Here is a 25,928-nt window from a genome sequence, read left to right as displayed (position 1 = left end):
AGAGGCATTGATCATATGGCAAGTCAGAGGCTTTTTTCCCAGCACTTTACTGGCTAGGACAAATGGGCACAGTTTTAAGGTGCCTGGAAGTAGGTACAGAGGAGTTGTCAGGGGTAAGTTTTTTTACGCAGAGACTAGTGAGTGCATGGAATGGGCTGCCGGCAATTGGGGTGGAGGCAGATACAAAAGGGTCTTTTAAGAGACTCCTGGACAGGTACAGAAAAAGCTCAGAAAAAGAGGGCTATGGGTAACCCTATGTAATTTCTAACGTAAGGACATGTCTGGCACAGCTTTGTGGGCCAAAGGGCCTGTATTGTGCTGTAGGTTTTCTATGTTGCTATGTACCAGAAAGATGTACGAGCCTCTGGTATTTCAACATAAAATCTATGCCAATGTATCTCTGGAGAATTCTCTCCTAATTCCACTATCTCCAACTTGAGTTTAATCAGTGAAGTCATTTATAGATAAAAGAAATAATCCTTTCCATAAACTCCCTTAAACCCCATCTAGCCAAGAAAAACAGACTAGATGATATTGATAGATTATTTTGCTGCTAATTCAATAATTATTTATCTATTAATGCTACTTCAAAAAGAAACAGCAGCAGAGATTAGTGCTGGTTCAGTACTCTGGGTGCATTATGGTGTCATATGGTTAGTTAACTTTACTTTAGCAACCACTTCTCTTTAATGATGGCTTACTGAGTTTTAGAATCCCAAGTTAACTTTGTATATTGGGACTAACTCATTATTGAAAGATAAGTTTGCCAGCAGACACTGTATTCAAAAGATTGTATTTTACACTCAGGAGAAGCTAGCCAGCATCACAAACTTGAGTGGCTGCTCATTCTGATTGTCTTTGTGAGCAAAGTCAATATAATTGTTTCTATGGGATGACCCTGAGGTTTCCATTGCCTGTCACTTTAAATTTTGATCCCATTTCCTTTTTAACTTGTCTCTCTGTGGTCTCCTGTATTATTACAATGAGACCTGACCCAGGCTTGAGGAATAACAAGCTCAAAATCCATCTGGGCACATTGCAGCCTTCCATAGTCAGCATCAAATTTTCCAACTTTATGACAATTTCCTTTCCCTGTCTGTATTAAAATTGACCATTTCCACTGCAGGTCCTCAGTCTGTAAGGTTGACCAAGCTTTTTGCTGTCTTCTTTGGTACAACTGCTGGATGTCCCACAGTCCCTTCATAAGCAATGTACAACAGAAACAAAGAAGCATTATCATCTATGTTGAGTCCCGATGACGTGAATCAACCCAATATGTCCACAGATGCTGCCTGACCTGCTGATTTCCTCCAGCCTCTTGTATGTTGCTTCAGATTTGCAGAACCTGCGGTCTCCTGCATCTTTGTAAACATCTTCTCAACGTCCCCGTTTCACAAGACACCAACATTACTCAAATCACCTCAGGTACTAATGACTGGGCAGATTAAGGATATTACTGGGCAAATTTGTTTATTTGTTTTAATTTATTTAATACTAAAGCAAGGTAACAAGCCCAACCAACCTGTGCCATCCAATTACACCCGGTGATCAATTAACCTACGAACCAGCACATCTTTGGAATGTGGGAGGAAACCGGAGAACCTTGAGAAAATCTTGTGGTCACAGGGAGAAAGTGCAAACTTCTTACAGACAGTGGTAGAATTGAAGCTGGCCCACTGGTGCTGTAACCGCTACACTACCTTTCCACCCTGCCTGTACACCCTCTGTAAGTAGGTAATCTGTAACTCTCTACTATGCTTTCTGCTTCTTTTACCGTCATCCTTTGAAGTCAGCAATATCACAGCAGAAACATAATCTATCATGATGCAGGTGTGGACAGTTGCTGTGAACATATCCAAAGCTTAGACTTTGTCAGATCCCCTCAATTCTTATAAAACTACTTTTCCATGTTTTTCTGGACAATTGTGCAGTATAGCCTCAGTGAGGAAAGTGGCCACAGCCAGCCATCAACTCATTCACGGTCTTGCCCATCCATCTGCTGAAATCTCCAAATAGGTTTTATGATGATATCCAGGATGCATGAGAAACCCTGTGCAGATAAAGTTGAAATAATTGATTGTGACATGTCATTACTATATTGATAACACCTCAACACCTTTGGACTGTGTGAGGAAACCTTTACACCCGGAGGAAACCCATGCTGCCACAAGAGGATGTAGGCCGAGGTGTCTGACAACATGATGTGAGAGAAGTTTTGAAAAAAGAAATCACCCTTTGAAATCAATGATGCAAATCTGCATGGCCCCCTCTCAACTAGAAATATCAACAAAAGGTTTCTAGCTTTCTTGACAGTAGAGGACTCAAATTTAATTGAAAAGTGGTTCACTTTAGTGATTCTGTCAAGTAATAAATTACACTGGCATAATTTTATGAAGATCCAGTGCTGAGAAATTGGAAGTGACAGAGGAAGGTTCCAGCCATAATTAAATAATCAATGTGCTGAACACATGTCATTTTGAGCAGACCATTTGAGAATGACAGAGATTCTGACCTTTGTCTTGCACTGAATGAATTCCTGTATCCCTTACAAAATGACAGTCTGTTTGGCAAAGCTACGCATCTTATACAGCTAATGGATTTCTCTGGTACATTAACTGCAAAGTAACCACAGATAGGCTTGGTTGGTAATTCAACAGACAGGATAAAGCAGAAATTGTTACATGACTGCAACAAATTGATTGCGTGAATGATTGTATACACAGAGTCAGACAGAAACGTGCTCATATTGGCTAAGATTTCTGTTTTTTGTGAAGTAACTGCATGTATTATCTAACCCTGTGTTGGAAAATAGATATGCTTATGAAAGTGTGAGTTAGATTTTGAAACATAGTAGAGAATTACAAGCACAACTGATACAACAACCTGCAGAAACACAGAGTTTCATCTAATTTAGGAACGCTATCAAAACTGCCATTTCTCCTCAGCTACCTTAGGATCCTGAAAGATGTAAAGGAACAATCACACTTAGACTAATTTTCTTTCTAGTCTCTGGATTCAAAGCTACAGCAAGGTGCTTAAAGCAACGTTTGGCACAATACAAGATCGAGGTGCACCACAGGGTTTGGATGAAGGAATCGATGGCTTTGTGGCCAGGTTTGTGGACAATACGAATGTAGGTAGAGGGGCAGTTAGTGCTGAGGAAGCAGAATGTTTGTAAAATGACTTAGACAGATGAGGGGAATGGTCAAAGAAGTGGCAGATGGTATATAATGTAGGGAGGTGCAGGGTCATGCACTTTGACAGAAGGAATAGAGGGAATTAGACTGCTTTCTAAATGGGAAGAAAATTCAAAAATCAGATGTGCAGAAAGACTTGGGAGCCCCTGTGCAGGATTTGCCTAAAGGTTAACTTGCAGGTTGAGTTGTGGCAAGGAAGGCAAATGCAATCTTAGAATTCATTTTGAGAGGATGAAGACAGAAAAAAAAAGCTTTTTAAGACATTGATCAGATTGCACTTAGAGGATTGTGAGCAGTTATGGGCTCCATCTAAGAAAAGATGTGCTGGCATTTGAGAGGGTCCAGAGGAGGCTCACAAGAGTAACCCTGGGAATGACAAGGTTAACATACAAGGAGCATTAGATGGTTCTGGTCCTGTACTCGGAGGAGGTTAGAAGAATGAGAGGGGATCTCATTGCAATCCATTGAATATTAAAAGATCTGGATAAAGTGGATGTGGAGAGGATGTTTCCCATAGTGGAGGGAACAACATCTAGGACCAGAGGACACAACATCAGAATTGAGCAATACCCATTCAGAACAGAGATGAGGAAAGATTTCTTTAGCCAGAAGGTGGTGAATCTGTGCAATTCATTGCCATAATCGGCTGTGCATGCTAAGTCATTGGGTTTATTTAAGGCAGAGACTGATGGGTTCTTAATTAATCAGTGGGTTAAATGTTACATGAGAAGGCAGGAGAATGGGGTTGAGAGGGATAATAAATTAGTCATGATGGAATGGCAGAGCAGACTCGGCGGGCCGAATGCTCATTAAAATAAAACATTCACACATTAGCTGATAATTGGCAACTAACATGAATGCAATGAAGAGAGTAAGCAACTAATCATGGAACATAGTAGAGTAGAACACAGGAACAGGCCTATGGCTCAAGATATTTGTACTTCCACTGTAACAATATCTATCTGTACGTAGTTTATATCCCTCCATTCTCTCTCTGTCCATGTGCCTCCCTAAACACTTTGTAACTATTGCTGTTGTATCTGCTATCAGTATGCTCCAGTATCTACCATCCTCTGTGTAAAAAAGCTTGTCTCATTAATCTGGTTTAGACTTTACCATGTCAGTTTACATCTATGACTACTAATATCTGACATAACGATCCATTTGGCCCATGGGGTCGGCTCCACCATATCATCATGGCTGATTCATTTCCTTCTCAGCCCCAATCTCCTGCGTTCTCCCCATGTCCCTTCATGCCCTGACTGATAAAGAATCTATCAACCTCTGCCCTAAAGATACCCGATCACTCGCCCTCTACAACCACCTGTGGCAATGAATTCCACAAATTTACCACTCTTTAGCTAAAGAAATTCCTCCTCATCTCCCTCTATTCTGAGGCTGTGTCTTCTGGTCTTAGACTCACTCTCCAGAGTAAACATCCTCTCCACCTCCACTTTATTGAGGCCTTTCAGCATTCGATAAGTTTCAATCAGGAACCCCTCATTCTTCTGAATTACGGTGAGCATAGGCCCAGAGCTATCAAATGCTCCTCATGATATGAGCTTTTCAATCCCGGAATCATTTTTGTGAACCTCCTTTGAACCCCCTCCAACACACATCCTTTCTTAGATAAGGGGCCCAAGACTGCTCTCAATTCTCAGAATGAGGCTTTACCAGTGCATTATAAAGTTTCAACATTACATCCTTGATTTTATATTATTGTCCTCTTGAAATGAATGCTGTCATTGTATTTGCCTTCCTCGCCTCTGACTCAACCTGCAAATGAACCTTGAGGAAATCTTGCATGAGAACCTTCAAGTCCCTTTGCACCTCAGATTTTTGAATTTTCTGACCATTTAGAAAATACTCTGCATTGTTAGTTCTTCTATCAAAGCGTATAACTTCCCAAAACAACTGCCACTTCTTTGCCCATTCTCCCATTGTGTCTTAGTCCCTATGTAGCCTTTCTACTTCCTCAAAACTACCCAACTCTCCACCAATCCTTTTATCATTTGCATACATGGCCACAAAGCCATCAATTATTTCATCCAAATCATGACAAACAATGTAAAAAGAAGCGATCCCAACAAGGACCCCTTTGGAACACCACTAGTCACCAGCAGCAAAGCAGAAAAGGCTCCCTTTAATTCCACTATTTGCCTACTGCTCTATCCATTCCATTATCTTTCCTGTAATACCATGGGCTCTTTACTTATTAAGTTGCCTCATGTATGACACCTTATCAAAGGGCTTCTGAAAATCCAGGTCCACAGTAATCTCCTTTGTTTATCCCAATTTTTATTCATTCAAAGAATTCCAACAGATTTGTCAGGCAAGATCTTCCCTTATGAAAACCATGCTGACTTTGGCCTGTCTTATTATGTACCTCGAGGTACCTTGAAACCACATCTTTAGCAGTTGACTACAATATCTTCCCAACCACTGAGGTCAGACTAATTGACCTATAATTTCTTTTTTTCTGCCTCTCTCACTTCTTGAAGAGTGGAGTGACATTTGTAATTTCTAGTCCTCCAGAACCATGCCAGAATCCATTGATTCTTGAGAGATCATTACTAATGTCACTACAATCTCTTCAGCCACCTCTTCCAGGACCCTGGACTGTAGTCCATCTGGTTCAGGTGACTTATTGACCTTCTGACCTTGCAGTTTCCCGAGCACCTTCTGTCTAGTTATGAAAACTTCACACACTTCATGGCCCCAACAGCTGAAACTTCCACCACAACGCTAGTGTCTTCCACAGTGAAGACTGGTACAAATACTTATTCAGTTCATCTGCCATTTCCTTATCCCCTGTTACTATCCCTCCAGTATCATATTCTAGTGGTCTGATATTTACTCTCGTCTCTCTTTTGCACTTTTTTGTATCTGAAGAAACTTTTATATCCTCTTTAATATTATTGATAACTTACCTTCTATTTCATTTTTTCCTTCTTTCTGACTTTTTAGTTGCCTTCTGTTGGATTTAAAGTTTCCCAATCCTCTAACTTCCCTCTAATATTTGATCTATTATATGCCCTCTCTTTGGCTTTTATGTTGGATTTGGCTTCTCTTGTGAGCCATGGTTACATCATCCTGTTTTTAGAATACTCTTCTTCCTTGGGATGCATCTATCCTGAATCTTCCAAATTGCTCCCAGAAACTCCAGCCATTGCTGTTCTGCCATCATCCCTCCTAATGTTTCCTTTCAATCAATTTTGACCAACTCCTCTCTTATTCCTGATACATTTTACTTTACCTCCTGATTCTCAAATTGTACACAGTGTACATATCATATTATGATCACTGGCTCCCAAGGTTCCTTTATCTTAAGCTCTCTAAATCAATTCCAGTTCATTGCACAGCACCCAGTCCAGAATATCTGATTCCCAAGTGGCTCCAAGATGGCCTGCTCTAAAAAGGTATCTTGTAGGCACTCTACAAATTCCTCCTCTTGGGATCTAGCACCAAACTGATTTCCCCAATCTACCTGTATATTGAAATCCCCCATGACTATCATAGCATTGCCTTTTTGACATGCATTTTCTATCTCCCATTGTAATTTGTAGACTGCATTTTCCTACAGTCCAGATGTATGTATATAGCTCCCATCAGGATTTGTTCCTACCCTTGCAGTTTCTTAAGTCTATCCACAATGATTCTACATCTTCTGAACCCTTGTCACCTCTTTCTAATGATCTGATTTCATTTTTTACCAACAGAGCCACTCTACCCCTTCTGCCATCCTGACTGTCTCTACCTTTCATAATTTTATATACTTTATCCACTGCTCCAGATAAACCACTCCAACATTGTCCAAACTCATCTGATAGCTAATACTCCATTCTACACAACATCCTGGTGAATCTCTTCTGCACCCTCTCGAAAGCCTCCATATCATTTGGGTAATGCAGCAACCAGAACTACATACAATGCTCCAATTAGGGCCAGACCAAAGCCTTATGTAGCTGCAACATGACTTCACAACTTTTATATTTAACGCCATGATGGCAAGTATATCTTCTTTATCACCCCACCTCTTTGTGTATGGAATTGTAACACAAAATCCCTCTAAATATCAATACTCTTAAGGCTCAATCAACTTTCTACCTACATTTGACCTCTCAAAATGCTGCAACTCGCACTTGTCAAGAATAAACTTCAACTGCCATCTCCAACAGGTCTGTATTCAACTGAATTATTTGATAACCTTGCTCACTATCCCTTGCTCTGCCATTTTTTGTGTCAGCTACAATTTACTAATCAGCCAGCTGCCCCTATATTGTCATCCATATCATTTATATGTATCATCAGCCACCTAGCTCAGTTCTCTGTGGGACATCATTGGTCACAGACTTCCTGTCAGAATACTCCCTCACGCTACTCTCTCTTTCTCTGCAATACCCAAGCTAATAATGCCCTCCTTGAGTGAATTATCTCCATACTATAGCAAGAAACTCTCTGGATGTGCCTATCAAATTGTACTCTATCTGCACCTCTGGAACTAAATAGGTACCAGTGGATATTGGAGAAATTAAAATCATCCATTACAATTAACCTGTCCATAATATGTCTACATATCTGTTCCACAACAACCACCATGGACAATAGCTGTATCCAGCAAAAGAAAGTTTAGCCATCATATTGAATGGGATTACTACTGCTGATTTGTTCACCATTAATTTCCTCAGGGGTCACCACAGATTGGTAAATGTAACCAAACCTGCAACATATTGCTATGGTGATAAAAACATAGCATAGAACAGGAGTTCTCCCTCCCTGATACTCTAAAGCTTTTTCACCTTTTATATGATAGAATACACTCCACTTTAGTTGGATGAGTATAATTCCAACACTTAAGGACAGATCAGGAAATTTGTTTTTAACCCATTCTCTATCTTAAGCAATCATTTCCTCCATTGTGTTTCCGTTGTGAACCACCGACAGATTATGTTATCCAAACTGACCAGGACTACTTGGAAAGCACACCCCAAATCGATCAAGAAGGACAAGAGCTGCAGATATGTGATTGCACTAACACTGCAGATTCCCCCTTCCAAGTCCCATTCCATCCTGATTTAGAAATACATTGTCATCCCATCACCTTTGTTAGGTTTAAGTCTTGGAGTCCTTTTTCAACCATAAAAATGCTTCAGCATTACAAGGGGAGGGCAATTAAGAATGGTGACATCTTCCAAAACATGAATAAATAAAGAATAATTAGAAGCTATGCTCTAAATTTGTGATTAGGTTAAAATTTGAATGTTTGTTCTTCATAAATTCATTCCACGGAAGTTTTCGGCATTATCTTCTCTCATTTTCTACTATCATCTCTCCTTCTGCCCCCTCTCCTTCTGTCACCTCAGTTTACAAATTATTCACCCTCTCTCATTTTCTTCACCATATCTTCTTCAACATCTCTTTATCATTTCAACATTTTATTATTTTCCTCCAACAGCATTAATCTTCATTTCAATATATAACTGTCATGCCCTCATGCCCCTTAAATATTTCTCCTAGCTTATCTCACCACCCACTGACCATTCTCCTCAGTTAATTATCACCTCATTCATTTTTGATCACTGTCATCCATCCTCATGTTATCAGCATCTTCTCAATGTCCCAAATCATCTGTTAATACATCCGTTCAACATCGTCTTCTCAGTTTCTCCACTGTCACTCATTTGTGGCTTACCAATACAAATAAATTTAAGTGTCATCCGAAACAACTTGAATTATGAACATCCCATTCTGTCATTTTAACCTCAGCAGTTAATGAAGTGATGAAAAATTTGGTGGCTTTGTGAATGGATGACAAAAAGGTAAGTGAAGGGGCAGGTAGTGTTGAGAAGTGTGGAGTCCGCAGTAGGACTTGGACAGATTAGAAGAATGGGCAAAGAAGTGGCAGATGGAATACAGTATAGTGAAATGTATGGTCATGCACTTTAGTAAAAGGAATAAATATTTTCTAAATGGGGAGCACATTCAGAAGTGCAACGGGACTTGGGATTCCCTAAGGATTAACTTGCAGGTTGAATCAGTAGTAAGGAAGGCAGATGCCCCATTTGAGTTCATTTTGAGAAAACTAGAATATAAGAGCATGATGCTATGCTTAATAAGGCATTGACTAACTTACGTTTGGAGTATAGTGAGCAGTTTTAGGCCCCATTGCTAAGAAGGAATGTGATGCCATTGGAGAGGGTCCAGAGGGGGTTTACAAGAATGATCCCATTAATGAAAGATTAATGTATGAAGATTGTTCGATGGCTTTGAGCCTGTACTGGCTGGAGTTTAGAAGGATGAGAAGGGGACATATTCACTATTAAAAAACCTAGATAGAGTGATGAGGAGAGGATGTACCTTATAATGGGTGAGTCTAGGATCAAAGGGCACAGGATATGTATGAAAGGGCATCCCTTTAGAACAGAGATGAAGAGGAATTTCTTAAGCTAGCAGGTGGTAAATCTGTGGAAATTATTGCCACAAATGGCTGTGGAGGACATCACTGGGTATATTTAGGCAGAGGTCGATAGGTTCTTGATTAGTAAGGACATGAGAGGTTATGGAGAGAAGGCAGGAAAGTGGGATTGGGAGGGAAAATAAATCAGCCATGATGGAATGACAGAGCAAACTTGAAGAGCCAAATGGCCTAATTCTGCTCCTATGCCTTATAGTCTTAGTGCCAGTTTCCTCATTGTTTCCATCAAAGTTCGACTGGATATCTGGAGATCAAAAGCAGTTAGTCAGCTGGAAATTTAAAATGCTATCACAACAATCTTCTGCAAATATCAGATAATTTTTCCCCATTTCATCCTCAGATTATTATCTCTTTTATCATCTCCTTGTCACTGTCATGTGATTAGCTACTCTTCTCCTCTTTCGGCTTTGATACCATTTCATTAACCTCTCAATCTAATTCATGTCTGAAGATGAAGCTGATTGCACCCATTTAAACTGAAATCTACACATTATTCCCTCTGCATTTCCACAGTATCATTTACTTATAAGTCTTTCTAACAGTCTCATTAAGATTGCAACACAATATCATGCCACGATGCGTTTAGCAATGCTGAGTTAGTAATGTGCACAGTGATTTTTGTTTGGGGTCTAATAGCTGTGGATTCTGATTTACAGGATAAAGAGTCTGGAGAAGAGCTATAGTCAGTCTAATTTGTGCTAAGTACAGTCAATCTGATGGATATATGTTTATTAATAATGACTGTCATGTGAGATGTAGAGGATATAGAAGTCTTCACTGCGTGAGTCTTCCTTTCTACAGGTTCCAGCATCCTGATTACTGGCATTCAGTGATGAGCCTGGAAGTTACTGAATGTAAATATATAGAAGTATTGTCAAAAGAAGTCAGTCAACAGTCTTACCTCATTAACTTTAACGCACAAGCTTGTCTGGTTCTATTGTCACGCTCTGACATTTACAATAAACCATGCCAAATGAAATGCATTACTCCATGGATATGTGGAACTTGAAACCCTCACAGATGATAGGATTAATAATCTTTAAATCGTCATTAGCGACACTCCAACATTTTTTAATTAAACTCATCACTTATGATTAATTTTTATATTTTTTGATATTTCAGCAAGTTCATTTCTGGTAGGCATCTGATTTATGTCTCAAATGAATGCTATTTTCCCAAGTAGCAATCCTCTTCCAAATTGTCCTTGTGCTATGTGAGCCAAGTTTGCATTCTTATTCGGGACATTTTCAGGTATGTTCCTGCGAAGTTCCATCCTAAGAATGTGCAGTCAGGGAATTCTTCCCTTTCTCCACCCCCCACCCCCACCCTGTCAAAAATACACAGGATTTTTTCAGATTACAATTTGTGCACACAGGAATACTTGCCACCAAAGCTGTTGTTAATCAGCGCTAAATCCTAGTGCTTAGGGACCTGCTTTGTCCCTTCTCGAATTTATCGTCAGTGTAACTCAACACAGGGTGAGTACCCCTTATCCAACATTTCAAAAGTCAAAAACCTCCAGAATCCGAATTTTTTTGAACATTGATATCGCTACAAATGGAAAATTCCACAAGTCAGTGGGAAGGTTTCCAGGTGATATGCTAGACTCTGCACACCATAAGCTGTTCTGAAAAGTGGCCTCACATATGTAGTGAACAGAAAAATAGAAAAAAACCGAAAAATGAAAATCTCAACATGTATTAAAAGAGTGGATTTGTCAGCATTGGAATTAACATACGCTGCTGAATGGTATGCTGATCAGAAAACCAATTTTAGTTCATTATGATAGATCTTTGCTGAAGTTAATTTTGAATTTTCAGCTGGCTGGTTGCAGAAATTTAAGAAATAAGAACATAAGGAATAGGAGCAGGAATAAGCCATCTGGCCCATCAAGCATGCCCCGCCATTCAATAAGATCATGGCTGATCTGACCATGGACTCATCTCCACCTACCTGCCTTTTCCCCATAACCCTTAATTTCCCTATCCAGCCTTGTCTGAAATATATTTACTGAGGTAGCCTCGACTGCTTCATTGGGCAGAGAATTCCACAGACTCACAGCATGGCATTAAAGTTTTAAACGCTTGTGATGATAAAACATATGGTGATCGTGAAGCAGCAGAGAAATTCATTGATGAGTTTACCAAGATCAACGCTGATGAGAAAGTAACACATTGAATATGTGTGGTGAACAACATAAATTCAGAGTCTGAAATGGTGGCAATCTCAAGCTATCTCATTATCTATTCCAAAATCCCAAAAAATCTAAAATCCAAAACAGTTTAGGCCCAGGCATTTCAGACAAGGGGTAATCCACCTGCATTAACATTTTATATAGCGCTGAGGAAGTGTTCAAGTCTAGTTCCAGGGCATGATGCTTGCTGAATATGAAATTTGTGCCGATGATGACTGAGGTAATTCCTTGGAAAGGTGGAAGGAGTGCTGCTCTGGTACAATGAAAATCCGAGGAATGTCCGAAGCAAGGCCATGGATAAAGGAGTGAGAAAAGAAGGCACAGAAAGAAAATAATTCAACAAATTTGGGGCACAACAACACAAGCAGGAAAGGAATTATTACAAGAGCAGGGATAATAAAGAACAGGAAAAGGAGGGGCTTGGAGTGAGGAGTTGGGGAGGGAGAACTCAAAGATAAGGAGTGGGGACAGGAGAGGCTGGAGGCCTCATTATGGCCTAGCACTTCACCATCTGCTTGCTTTGCACTTTCTCTGGGCCTGTCACATGTTTTCATGCATTCTGTTATTGGTTTTCCCTTGTACTCCCTCAGTGCACTGATGTGATGAAATTATCTCTTTGGTAAATTTCTTTATTATTGTCAGGTGAATTGAGTTACATGCTTTACAGGCCAACCAATTTATCTCAGGGTAGCTGCAAACTTGCAAAATGAGTAAATCTTAGTCAACGTTAGAACATACAGCATTGATAGGATTCAGGAGAGGGTCCCGCAGAAGAATTATCAGGAGTTGCTCTCAAAATCCATGAAACCAGATTAGTAATCTCTGAATCATGGCCTGATATATTTGCAAATTGGTACAGAACAGGTCAGATCAGAAAAATACACACATGGCTAAAGGGCTGAGGTGAGGAAGAGCTCCTTTTCACAGGATGTGTCCACCTGACTCAGAATAAAGCCATGTCTCAATGGAAAGAATAAATAGTGAATTGATGAAGGCATTGAACAAGCAAGAAGGGAGGAAGCAAGAAATGTAAATATAAAGCAACAGACACAAAAACGCTGGAGGAAATCAGCAGGTCAGGCAGCATCAATGGAAAAAAGTAAACAGTCAATGTTTTGGGGTGGGACCCTTCTTCAGGACTGAGGAGGAAGTGGGGGAGATACCTAAATAAAAAGGTGGGGGAAGGAAAGAAGTTAATAGGTGAACTCAGGTGGGTGGATAAGGGCAGGGGCTGGAGAACGAAGGAGCTGATAGGAGAGTGGACCATAGGAGAAAGGAAAGGGGGGGGTGACCCAGGGGGAGATGATAGGCATGGCACAAGAAGTGAAAGGTGAGTGTGGGGAATAGAGGGAGGTGGGGGGGTGGAATTTATTCACTGGAATGAGAAATCAATATTCAGACCATCAGGTTGGAGGGTACCCAGACGGAATAAAGGGAGTTGCTCCTTCACCCTGAGGGTGGCACAAGAGGAGACCCATGGACCAACATGTCTGAACTGGAGTGGGAGTGGGAGTTAAAATGTTCGGACATCAGAAAGTCCCACTTGTGGCAGATGGTGCGGCGGTGCTCAACTGTAAATATAAACAAAACATGAAAAAAGAGCAAAGTAAGATAAACAATGACATCGTTAACAAATAGTGTAACAGAAAAAAAGAGTCTATAATGATAGTTAATCACAAACCTGCCATACTCTATCAGCACCCTCTATCACCAGCACAAGTAGCTGCACCGTGGCCCATCTACATTATGTACTAGAATTAACAGCTAGGCACTACTATTAAAACCAAAAAAGGCAGGAGCAGTACGACCAAGGGAGCCCCATCAAGCACAGGTTCTCCACTAATTCATCCAATGTACTGATTTGGAAATACATATCACTGAAACTTTATCATTGTTCAAGAATTCCCACTCCAACTGTACAGTGGGAGTGCCTTCAGATGGTCTACAGCATTCATAAAGGCGGCTTCATCACTTTAATAGAGGCATGTAGGAGTGAAGATTAAATGCTGGGCTTGCCAGCGAGGCTCAAATCCAAAATGAGATGTAGAATATCCTTCAGTCTTCTGCTGACCTTGGACCGCAAAGCAATGCCACAGTGAAATGTTGATCTGGTTTATTTGGGTTCAGCTAAATATGTGACAAAAATATTTTACTCCAGCCCAAAACAACCCAATAATCTGGACACCTGTTTCTCTCTGGCTCACCCACCTCAGGTCATTGCCAACTAAGCAAACTGCTTTCCAGTTATCAGATACAAATCTTTACACTGCAAACATGCATTAAGTTGCTAGTGTCACTGGTAGAGTTTTAATTCAGCCTATTCATTGTCAATCTTCTGTCTGAGGGAGCCCTGCATTTTGTGGTGGTTACCCTCTGTAATCAGATTGGACGGAATGGAGATCAGAGATCTGAAAGCATGGCAATGGTTTTTCGATGGGCAGGTACTCCTTTCCGTTTTACTGAGAAAATGGCCCTCTGTTGAGATAAAATGGTTTGGGTCTATTGAACTGGTCCAGGGGTCAGCAACCTTTACCACTGAAAGAGCCACTTGGACCTGTTTCCCACAGAAAAGAAAACACTGGGAGCCACAAAACCCATTTAACATTTAAAATGAAATAACACTGCATACAACGTTTTGTTTTGCCTTTATGCTATGTATAAACAAACTATAATGTGTTCCATTTATGAAATTGATGAACTCCTGCAGAGAAAACGAAATTACATTTCTGCATGCAACAGAAACATTTTGAACTCCGAAAAAAAGACGTTAGGTTAAAGGTTACTTTTAAGTAAAATACTCAACGTCTATTTGAGTCCTTCTTGTATTTATGAAAAACGCCAAACTTAAATTTGCCGCCAGCAGCAAATCAAAAATAACATCAGCCAGCTGTCAGCCTGAAAAATAAAAGGACTATTTCACTGAACAATGAAAACATATGAATATACGTAAAATAATAGGCAATTAAAATATTTATCATACTTGTTCAGGTTGACTCACACCTGACAATGCAGTCGTATTCAGTAGGGATGGATCGATGCTTAGGGGAGTGACCGGGAAGGATAATGTGTTTTTTTCCTCTCTGAACTCACAGAAGCGTTTCCCAAACGATGTTTGCATTGCGATGATTGCAGAATGTAAATACTCCGAATTTATCATGTCGTGACATTGTTTGAACTCTCTCAAATTGGGGAAGTGAGACAATGTGCCTTTCTGTAAATCTCTAGCAAGCAACGTCAACTTGCGCTCGAATGCCAAAACATCCTCCAACATGTGCAGGGCTGTGCGTCCTTTCCCCTGAAGAGCTGTGTTCAGCGTGTTCAGGTGCGCTGTCATGTCTACCATGAAGTGTAGCTTTTCCAGCCACTCTGACTGTTCCAGCTCAGGAAAGGTGAGCCCTTTGCTGCCCAGGAAAGTTTTCACTTCTTCCAGACACGCGACAAAGCGTTTCAGCACCTCCCCTCTGGACAGCCAGCGATAAAAACACGTTGTAGCGGTGTGCTACACGCAGTCAGTAAACTGCAGTCAAAGATAGCTTTATTCGAACTAAGCAGCCTTGCTTTTAAGCCTCCCTCAACCCGCCCCCCCATGGGCGTGGATGCTGCAAAAGACACGTACTCACAAACCCCCGTAGGCTATCTCCCTTAGCCTGAACGCTGGCTAATTGTGAGCCGGTTCGGATGTGTCAGGAAATGGGTCGCCACAACGTCTTATTTAGATTGTACAAGATCACCATAATCTTCAAATTTAGATTTACATTTCAAAAACTAACAAACTAACATAAAATACATTTTAATTAAATACTGACCATGTAGCGGTGTGCTACACGCAGCGCTAAAATTACGACACGGAGTCAGTAACTGCAGTCGAAGGAAAAAACCTTATTCGAAATCTTCAGCCTCACTTTTAAGCCTCCCTCAACCTGCCCCCCATGGCGCAGAGGCTCCAAAGCTCTGTGCTCGCAAACCCCCGTAGGCTATCTAATTGTGAGTCGGTTCGGATGTGCCAGGAAAAGGGTCGCCACAACCAATTATTTCCCAAAGTAACAGGGAGCCGCAGCACAGACGTAAAAGAGCCACATGTGGCTCCAGAGCCGCGGGTTGCCGACCCCCGAACTGGTCCATGATGGCAGTGTTGTAACACAGTGGAGAAGTAACTTAATGATCTAATGTTTTGATCAAGTGGCTTGTTTACCTGCGTGTATTATCTAGTTTCCTGCCTCTGTCTTCTCAAGCAAATAATAGTGCAAATTAGTTTACCTTCACTAGTCCTTTTTATGAATCGGCTCATTGATCTATTCACCTTTCTGCTTTTGCAGGGATCACTGCCTATGTGACTCCCTTGTCCACTCATCCCTCCCCACTGATCTCCCACGTGGTACTTATCCTTGCAAGTGGAACAAGAGCCACACCTGCCCCTACACTTTCTCCCTCCCTATCATTTGGGGGCCCAAACAGTCCTTCCAGCTGAGGCAACACTTCACCTGTGAGTCTTTTGGGGTCATTTACTCTACATCCAGTGTGGCCTCTTGTATATCGGTGAGACCCAGCATAGATTGGGATTCCGCTTTGCCGAGCACCTTCCATCTGCCAGAAAAAGCAAGATCTCCCGGTGGCCACCCGTTTCAATTCTACTTCCCATTCCCATTCTGACATGTCAGTCCATGGTCTCCTCTAGTGCTGCAATGAGGCCTCACTCAAGTTGCAGGAGCAACATCTTATGTTCTGTCTTGCTAGCCTCCAATCTGATAGCATGAACATTGATTTCTCAAACTTCTGGTAACTGCCCCCGCCCCTTCACCATTCCCCATTCCTGTTTCTCTCTCTCACCTTTTTCCTTACCTGTCTATCACCTCCCTCTGGTGTTCCTCCCCATTCCCATGGTCTTCTATCCTCTCCCATCAGATCTCCCATCCTCCAGCCCTTTATGTCTTTCACCAATTAATTTCCCAACTCTTTACGTCACCCCCTCTCCCGGTTTCACCTATCACCTCCAACCTCCCCTCCTTCCACCTTTGTACTCTGACTTTTCATCTATTTTCCAGTCCTGATGAAGGGTCTCGGCCCAAAACGTTGACTGCTTATTCATTTCCATGCATGCTGCCTGACCTGCTGAGTTCCTCCGGCATTTTATGTGTGTTACCTTGCTGAAGGGAATGCTGAACACCAGGGAAAGGAGGCATCTTGTGGGTGGAATTACTGGAAAGTGAGGGAAATGAAAAGACACTCAAGATCTATGGAGTTTTGTTGTTGGTAGATCTTGGAGATGTTGAGACAGGGAGCTCCAAGATACATAGTGACACAGTTAAATAAACTCCAGAGATATGCCACAGGACATTTGACTATGTGATCCAGCTCTAAGAGTGAGTAAAGTATGATCACATTCACTGTGATGACCTACAATACTCTTGGTGGTTTGTAATCACTGCATTTCTTAAAAGGCTTTTGCATGTGTTCTGTTTTCCACACAAACATTTTAACCTATATCCCTGTACCCTGCCTTTATGCCTCAATATTTTCCAACTATCAATTATCAATAGACAGGATTCTTTACAATAATTTTCCACTAGAGATGCACTTCCAACAAGGACATCACCCAGACAGAGTTTTTGAAGGTCACTGACAACAATTCCACACATCAGATTTAACATCTCCTGCTGACACCTTCTGTTCATATTTATTTAGGCCTTTCAAAGCAGGGAGTTGGGTCATAGTTCAGATGAGTAAGTGGAGTCACACTGTAGGGACCACTTCACAGGACAGTGATCCTCCTGAAGCTTAGCTAAGCTGGACAACCTGGAGGCATTAGATGGGAAGGAGAATGAATGAGATATGTTGGGTTATGAGTGATGATCAAAAAGCCTTCAGTTAGGAGCTCAAGCACAAGGAGAAGGATTTCTCATTGCTAGAATTCTTTTTTTTTTGGAATGGCCTGTGCCCTGCACTTTTAAATATTCAAGTGGACAGATGTTTGTGTGCCTGGAACATCATGACACAGCTGATGCATAGATGGATAAATCAACAAAACTAGTCCTAAGAGTAAATGTGAAGGTCTCAATTACCTCAGTGTTGACTTCAATGTTATGCAAACAATATACTGCAGAGGGTGTCCTACCTACTCCGAGCCTACCATGGGATGACAGGAATGAGTTTTTGCTTCTATGTCTTATGGTCTACTCAATCTGTTCATCAAAAATGCAGACGCTAGAAATCTGAAACTATAAAAAAAATGTGCTGGAAACACTCAGCAGGACAGTGTCCAGTAGAAAGAAAAGTAGATTTAATATTTCAGGTCTGAGCTGCTTTTTCAGAACTGGGTAACATAATTTCTGAAGAAGGGTCTCAGACCTGATGCATTAATTTTGTTTCTCTTTCCACAGATGATGCCAGATCTGCTGAATGTTTCCAGCACTTTCTGTTTTTATTCCTCGTTCTACTTGTTTGCTTGATTTTATGCACATTAATCGGAAGCCTCTGATAGGGAAATCCAGGCACAACTGACTGCCCCAAATGTTGTTCTAACAAGATATGAAACTCCATCAATTTTTCATCAGCTGTGAACATTTCAAATGGAAGTATTTTGCAATGAGACTGAATGAAGCACTGACTGCCTCCTCTGGAATGCTGGTTCCATTTCGCACAAGTCAGATGGGATGAAATCAACACGTACAAGCAAGCTGCAGGAACTCAGCAGGTCAGGCAGCGTCCGTTGAAATGAGCAGTCAATGTTTTGGGCTGAGACCCTTCGTCAGATGGGATGAAAGACTTCTAAGCTCAGGATACTGCTAAAATGAGGTTTGGGTGGGCATAATGCGTCTCATAACCATGAGATGGCCTCACCCAGGACTAGTCAGGTGTGTCATATAGTCGCCTCTGTGGAGGGAATATCTTTTTGAAGATTGGAATAAGACAGGTTGAACAGAGAATCTAAATTAAAGCATCTTTCCACTCTTATACTGAAAATAAATGCTTGAGTTTACTATAGATGTATGTCTTATCAGGAACACAGTTAGAAAATTATTTTACTCCCTAGCAATGGTTCAATGGTTCCATTTAGTATCAGAGAATGTATACAGTACACCTCCTGAAATCCTCACTCTTCACTGACATCCACGAAACAAAAGAAAACCCCAAAGAATGAATGATAGAAATATGTTAGAACCCCAAAGCCTAATAAGCAGACAAATTTTCATTTCAAAATTTAAAAGAACTTATTTTACAACCAAGCTTCGAAGTACATTGTCTTTTTGCTTAAACTCTCCATCACTGCATTGATGTAGAAAAACCACAGTCTGTATCTTTGATATCTTTGAAGGAGGCATTATAGTCCTTTGTCAACAGGGGTTAATTTATAAAATGGATTTGTGCTGTATGAGTAGAGGATGAAGTAATGCTGTTTGTGCGCTGGGTCAATTTTGCAACTAGCATGGTTCAGGGGCATCCTGGTGTCAGTCTGGAACGGGAGAGAAACTATATTATGGATTACTCTAACTACAGGGATCATACCACATTGTTCATGGCCTGTGATGTCTGTAATGGACTTCAATTATGCACAACTAAGATGCTTCGATTCCTTGGTTCTCCTGTTCCTTTCACAGAGGAGTGGGATAATCTGAAGAATCTTTTTGACTTTACATTCTGCTGCTAATAGTAAGTCTGATGCATTCAATGCTGATTGAAAATTGACAAGCCGCCAATTGCAGAAGCTGTTAACTTTGTACTCAATGTGTAAATAATCTGCAAATATGAATAGGTCTCCTTCTGCACCTGATACAAGGTTAGACTTGATAATTACACAAAGGCAAATAGAAAATTGTGAGAGGACATCAGAAAGTGAATGAGTGTATTGCTGATGGGAAGATTGATTCAACGCTGGTATGTTTTAGCAATAAAATCTTGAATAAAATTTAAAGCACTACATTTTGAATATATGAATGATGAATTAATGAGATTTTGAAAACAAGCAAAGGAATTTCTGCTGGATATGTTCAGCTGTTATCCCTACAGTATATTGACTCAACTGGAATAAAGAGGAAATAATTCTTAATGCGATGCCATAACAGAGAATCCCTGAATGCTCTGAAATACATGGAGGAAAAGGATGAATTCTTTCTATCAACTATACTGTTGATCAGCACGAGTAAAAAAACACGCAAATGAAATCAATGGGCATCAAAGGAAAGCGCTCCAGTTGCTGGAGTTACACCATGCAAAAAGGGACGAGAGTTGTGTTTGTTGGAGTCAATCCTTCCAGTCCAAGAACAATACTCAGATCTGAATCCTCAGCTCAGTCATCTTCAGCTGATCAATCTCCTTCCTTTTATCTTGGGTCAGAAACAAGGATATTCTCTGAGTATTGCACGAAGTTCTATTAACTTCACAGTTCCTCAGTAAATGAAGCTGCCATTGCCAGCATGAAACACAACCGAGACATCATTCAGACACGTGCTAATCAGTGACGAGTTTTGTATGTTTCACAAAAGTTCCAGGCAATAATCATCAGAACAAGACAGGATCCAACCACCTACCCTTGACATGCAATGTTGGATACTACCATCACAAAGTCTTTCGCCATCCGTATCCTAAGAGTGACCATTGGCCAGAAAATCAACCAGACTAGCTATATAATCACCATACCTACAGGAACAGGTTAGAAACTGGTTATTTCCCCACCCCCTTTCCTCTTCATTTCTCCACTCTTGCCTCTTACTCCCTCTCCTCACCTGCTTATCACCTCCCCCTGGTGCTCCTTCTCCTTCCCTTTCTCCCATGTCCCACTCTCCTCTACTATTTGTATCCTTCTCCACACTCTGCCTTTTCCACCGAGCACCTTGCAGCTTCTTACATCATCCTCCGTCCCTCACCAACCTGGCTTCACCAACCACCTTCTAGTCTGTCCTCCTTCCCCTACCACACCTTCCTATCCTGGCATCTGCCCCCCTATCTTTCCAGTCCTGATGAAGGGTCTCGGCCCAACCCACTGACAACTTATTCATTTCTATAGATGCTCCCTGATCTGCTGAGTTTCTCCAGCATCTTGTGTGTGCTATACTACAAAGTGACATCTTCTGACAATGCAAGGTCTTACTGATATCTACAAAGCACAAGTTAGAAGTGTGATGGAATACTGGTATTGGTATTCTGTCAGCCATCTTAACCATCCATTCTCTCCTCTGCCAGTGGGTAACAATAACCGAGGCACTGCAGTTACTTGTCCATGGCACTCCAGCAAACACCACCACCAGGGAGGACATGTTTAGCAGATGCATGGGAACATCAATCCCTGCAGGTTCCCTTCCAATTCCTGCACCCTCCAGAAATGGACTTATTTAGACTCAGTAGTGATGAAGGACCTGGGAGATACAAGGGAACTCTCTTCCCCCAACAGCACCGTGAGTACAATCACCAACGGTTTAACACGACTTCTCCAGGACATCTGAGAATAGAAAGGAAATGATGCTATCACCAATGATGTGCAAATCCTAAACATGAATATTAAAATTGATAAACATATAGCTATCTACTGTATTTCTTCTGTGTAAAACAACACTGAAGACATTTATTTATTGTGTTACAGCACAGGATAGGCCCTTCTGCCCCTTTGAGCCATGCTGCCCCATAAACCACCAACTTAATTTCTGCCTAATTTATGGGACAATATGCAACAGCCAATTAACCTACCGACTGGTGTCTTTGGACTGTGGGAGGAACCAGAGTACCAGGATGAAACCTTCATGGTCACGGGGATGTGGTACAAATTCCTTACAGGCAGCAGAGGGAATTGAACCCCGGTTGCCTGTACTACAAAGTGCAGTGCTAACCACTATGCTACCATATTGCCCTCGAACTTGGGAAAACTTGAACAGCCAAGGCTGCAAATGAGATAAATGGGAATTCATTGAACATCACAGATGAAAAAAAATAGGATTTCTTTCTAAAAAGGTAACTCTATGAAGAAAGTGGGTAGACAGTGAAATCTGGCAGTGAAGCTCAGTGTATCGATGGCACAAACTGAGGGTCCCTCCTGAAAAAGTCCTCATCTTCTAAGTCAGAGAATGCAATGTTGAGGTGTGTAGACTGTGTGGTGATAAATGGCAGGGGCCAAGGTAAGTCTATTTTATATGGCAGGTAAGGACAGTAAAAGCGGTGAATGATTCAATCTGTTGTGGCAAGCCCAGCTTTAAAGACGTTCTGGTATATAGTACAGAGGGAAAAAAGATCATGAATTGGCACCATCTATGAGATTAGACATGGTATCAATGGCTTTGAGGAAAGAAACATCATCCTGGCTATTAACATCCAGGGAATTTTCCACATTTCCTGTGAATTAAAGTGGGAACAGACGGCCTGCAGTCCCTAATACCTAATAAATAAAATAATAACTTAACAACTCCGATCTTCAAGATAATCTTCATAGTGTGAAGCAGTTAGGGAGTGTTCAAGGGCCAGAAAACAATGAAGAAAAGTTGAGACCCAAGACACTGCAGATGCTGGAATTTGGAGCAACACACAAAATACTGAAGGAGTATTTCTCTCCAGAGATGCTGGCTAATAAATCCCCCCACCATCTTAAGCTGCTTCAGACAGAAGTGGGGGAGACAGGAGAAGTTGAGCAAGCTCATGCTGAGCACCTGGTTGCTGCCTACAGCCCTGAGGGCAAAGCCTGGGCTGCCATGTAGCCAAAGGACAGCATAGAGTTACCATGATTAGTTCTGCTGCTTCACACGTCCACAGACACGGGTTCAATCCCGATCTCAGGTGTGGTCTGTATGAAATTTGCATGTTCTCCATGTCAACTGTCCCTCCACCAGACAAGGGTAACAGGCCTGCCACAACTTAGATTATCACTGTCCAACAGAGTCTTGCAATCGCAAGTGAAATGTCCGATACAATCTCCCTCGGTTATACTGCACCAACTCCGATGCTTCTGGAAGCACAGGGGTGGAAGTTATCTCCTCTGTGTGAACAGAAAGCAAGCAACACACACAAAATGCTGGAGGGACTCAGCAGGCCAGGCAGCATCTATGGAAAAGTGTAAACAGTCGATATTTCAGGCCGAGACTCTTCATCTGGACTGGCAGCTGCCAAGTTCCTCTGGCATTATGTCTCTGTTGCTTTAGATTTCCAGTAACTGCAGATTTTCTCATGTTTGGACAGGAATCAAACCTGTTAACTGGTCCATTCTTAAACTATATACTTGCTCCATGCTTTTTTTTTGTTTAGAAAGCATTTGTGACAGACCCCTGCAGTAAAGCAAAAACAGGATGTGAGGGGTGAAGGGCCATTGCAGTGTTTGTTCCTTCTCTCTGCACAGCTTTGCTCCGCTAGAATACATTCATTGTGGAGTGCCCTTTAGTCATGGGGGAGGGCCAGAGCAGAAAGGGGAAAAAATATGACAGGGCTACTAGGAGGAGTTTTGTCAGCTGCTTCAAGTCATAAATTTATTATTAAACTGAAGAATACTATGGAGCTAGTTCTGGAGCTGAGAGGAAAGGCAGCAGAACATGTCATCCTTAAGTATGATGGATTGTTCAGCTTCACATGCTCTGAGCACGTATCCTGATAACAGCCACAGGGAAATAAAACAAAGTTTTAAAAAGCTCCCTCACTTAATTCAGTTTTAAGAAATATATATTTACCAGACTGGATCTGTTGACTAACAGAGAATCCGGTGCTGAAGTATTTTTGACATAATGCGGGCTAATGATAGCATAATTCAACAAAAAAAAATGGGTCCAAACCAAACTCTTCAGAATTTCTTCCTTCTCCAGCCCTTGAGCTTTCCCACCCACTTTCCAGCTAGACTTCTTCTCCTCCCCCCATCTTTTCACTCTGTATCTTCCCCCTTCCTTCTCAGTCCTGATGAAGGGTCTCGGCCCGAAGCATTGACTGTTTACTCTTTTCCGTGGATGCTGCCTGGCCTGCTGAGTTCCTTCAGCATTTTGTGTGTGTTCCTTTGGAATGGAGTGGAAATTTTAAATATTTTTGCACTCCTTGAAAGAGCAGGAGGGTCACGATAAATCCGTTTTGAAAATAGATGACTTGACCTCTGCACCAGATATAGCTCTTCCAGTAAGATGTGGTATGTGCAAGCACAGCGGCCTGACAGGAGCTAACCAAAGGTGAAGTTTTCTTTGTAAAATTTGTTATGATCCAAAGACAATTCTATTCCAAGAACATTGGGTACTGCTGGGCTATTCCATCGGAGAGCTGCTTATTGGTCAGAATAGGTGTCAAATGGCTGGGATATCGGAGAAGCCAGTTGGGATATTGGCGGAGCCCACTGGGATGTCGGAGGAGCTGACCTGGCTGCAGACTGTGTTGCTGCCTGCTACTCAGAAGCATCGGAGTTGGTGCAGTATAACCAAGGGAGAATGTATCGGACATTTCACTTGCGAATGCAAGACTCTGTTGGACAGTGATAATCTAAGTTGTGGCAGGCCTGTTACCCATGTCTGGTGGAGGGACAGTTGACATGGAGGCTGTGTAGCCTCAGTTGTATTGAGAACTGGGCCTCAAGCCTCAGGCTTGCCTGCTGCTACAGACCGGGTGAGAGATATGGGTGTGCTACAGTGTGGTTGAGCTCAGCTGGAGCCTGTCCTTGCCTGTCAGTGCTGCCCCCCTGTGCTCAAGTGGTGGAATGACAGGCTGGATTGCATGCATCTACACTGCCGGGATACCGTACCATCGATGGCTGGACATTGTCGACCAGGGTCTTGGACTATATGTTTTTTAAGTAAATATGCTCCTTTACTTGCTATTTTGAATGTTTTGGACCCTGGTCCAGAGGAACGCTGTCTCATTCAGCTGTAAAGATAAAACACAGAAAACCTACCGCACCATACCGGCCCTTTGGCCCCCAATGCTGTGCGAAACATGTACTTACTTTAGATATTACCTAGGGTTACCCATAGCCCTCTATTTTCTAAGCTCCATGTACCTATCCAGGAGTCTCTTAAAAGAACCTATCGTATCCGCCTCCACCACCTTCGCCGGCAGCCCATTCCACGCACTCACCACCATCTGCGTAAAAAACTTACCCCTGACATCTCATCTGTACCTACTTCCAAACACCTTAAAACTGTGCCCTCTCATATTAGCCATTTCAGCCCTGGGAAAAAGCCTCTGACTATCCACACGATCAATGGCCCTCATTATCTTGTACATCTATATCAGGTCACCTCTCGTCCTCCGTTGCTCCAAGGAGAAAAGGCCAAATTCACTCAACCTATTCTCACATGTTCCCCAATCCAGGCAACATCTTTGTAAATCTCCTTTGCACCCTTTCTGTAGCTGTATCCATGTATGATTTGAATTAAACTTGATTTGATTTTGATTGTATCTGGATTCACAGGAAAACCTAAAGCTCATTAATATGAAACTAACAGGTGCACAAATGAAATATTTGGAAACATAGATCAATAAATGAATTGTTTACAATTTTCTGTACTTCACCTGATGATGCAAAATAAGGGTGATGTTCCAGCAGTGGTACTGCAGCCTTCATAAATGACCACTCTTTATTTGTGATGAGAGACCATGAGACTTGGTTTGAATTGTCGATGGCTTGTGATATGTCCATGATAATTCAAAACTATTCTCACTTTGCATCTGCATACTGTAAACCAGCAGGTGTTGTGTGGTATCTAATGGAGGATGTCAACGCAGTGGTAGTGGTTCAGGAAAGATACGCTGGAATCTGATCGTTTTGGCTTCTGAAGGAAGGCTGGACAGGTTGGAATTATATCCACTGGAGCTTAGCAAAGTGAGGAGCAAAACTGATTGAAAGAGACAATTCTGAATGTTCTTCACAAGGTGAATGAGGAAAGGATATTTCAGTTTGTGGGAGAATCCAGAATTAAGGATCACAGTTTAAAAAAATCAGAGGTAAAACAATATCTTTTCTGAGAGGGCTGTGAATCTATGGAATTCTGTTCCTCAAAGGATAAGCAAATCATATCTTTGAAAAGATAGAGTATTTAAGAGCCATTTGAGAGACAGATCAACAAGAGCATAAGACTATAGGACATAGGAGTAGAATTAGGTCATTTGGCCCATGAAGTCT

The sequence above is a fragment of the Hypanus sabinus genome, chromosome 6 (genome assembly GCF_030144855.1).
Source record: "Hypanus sabinus isolate sHypSab1 chromosome 6, sHypSab1.hap1, whole genome shotgun sequence".
In the NCBI taxonomy this organism is placed as follows: Eukaryota; Metazoa; Chordata; class Chondrichthyes; order Myliobatiformes; family Dasyatidae; genus Hypanus; species Hypanus sabinus.
Note: the sequence above shows the minus strand (reverse complement) of the source record.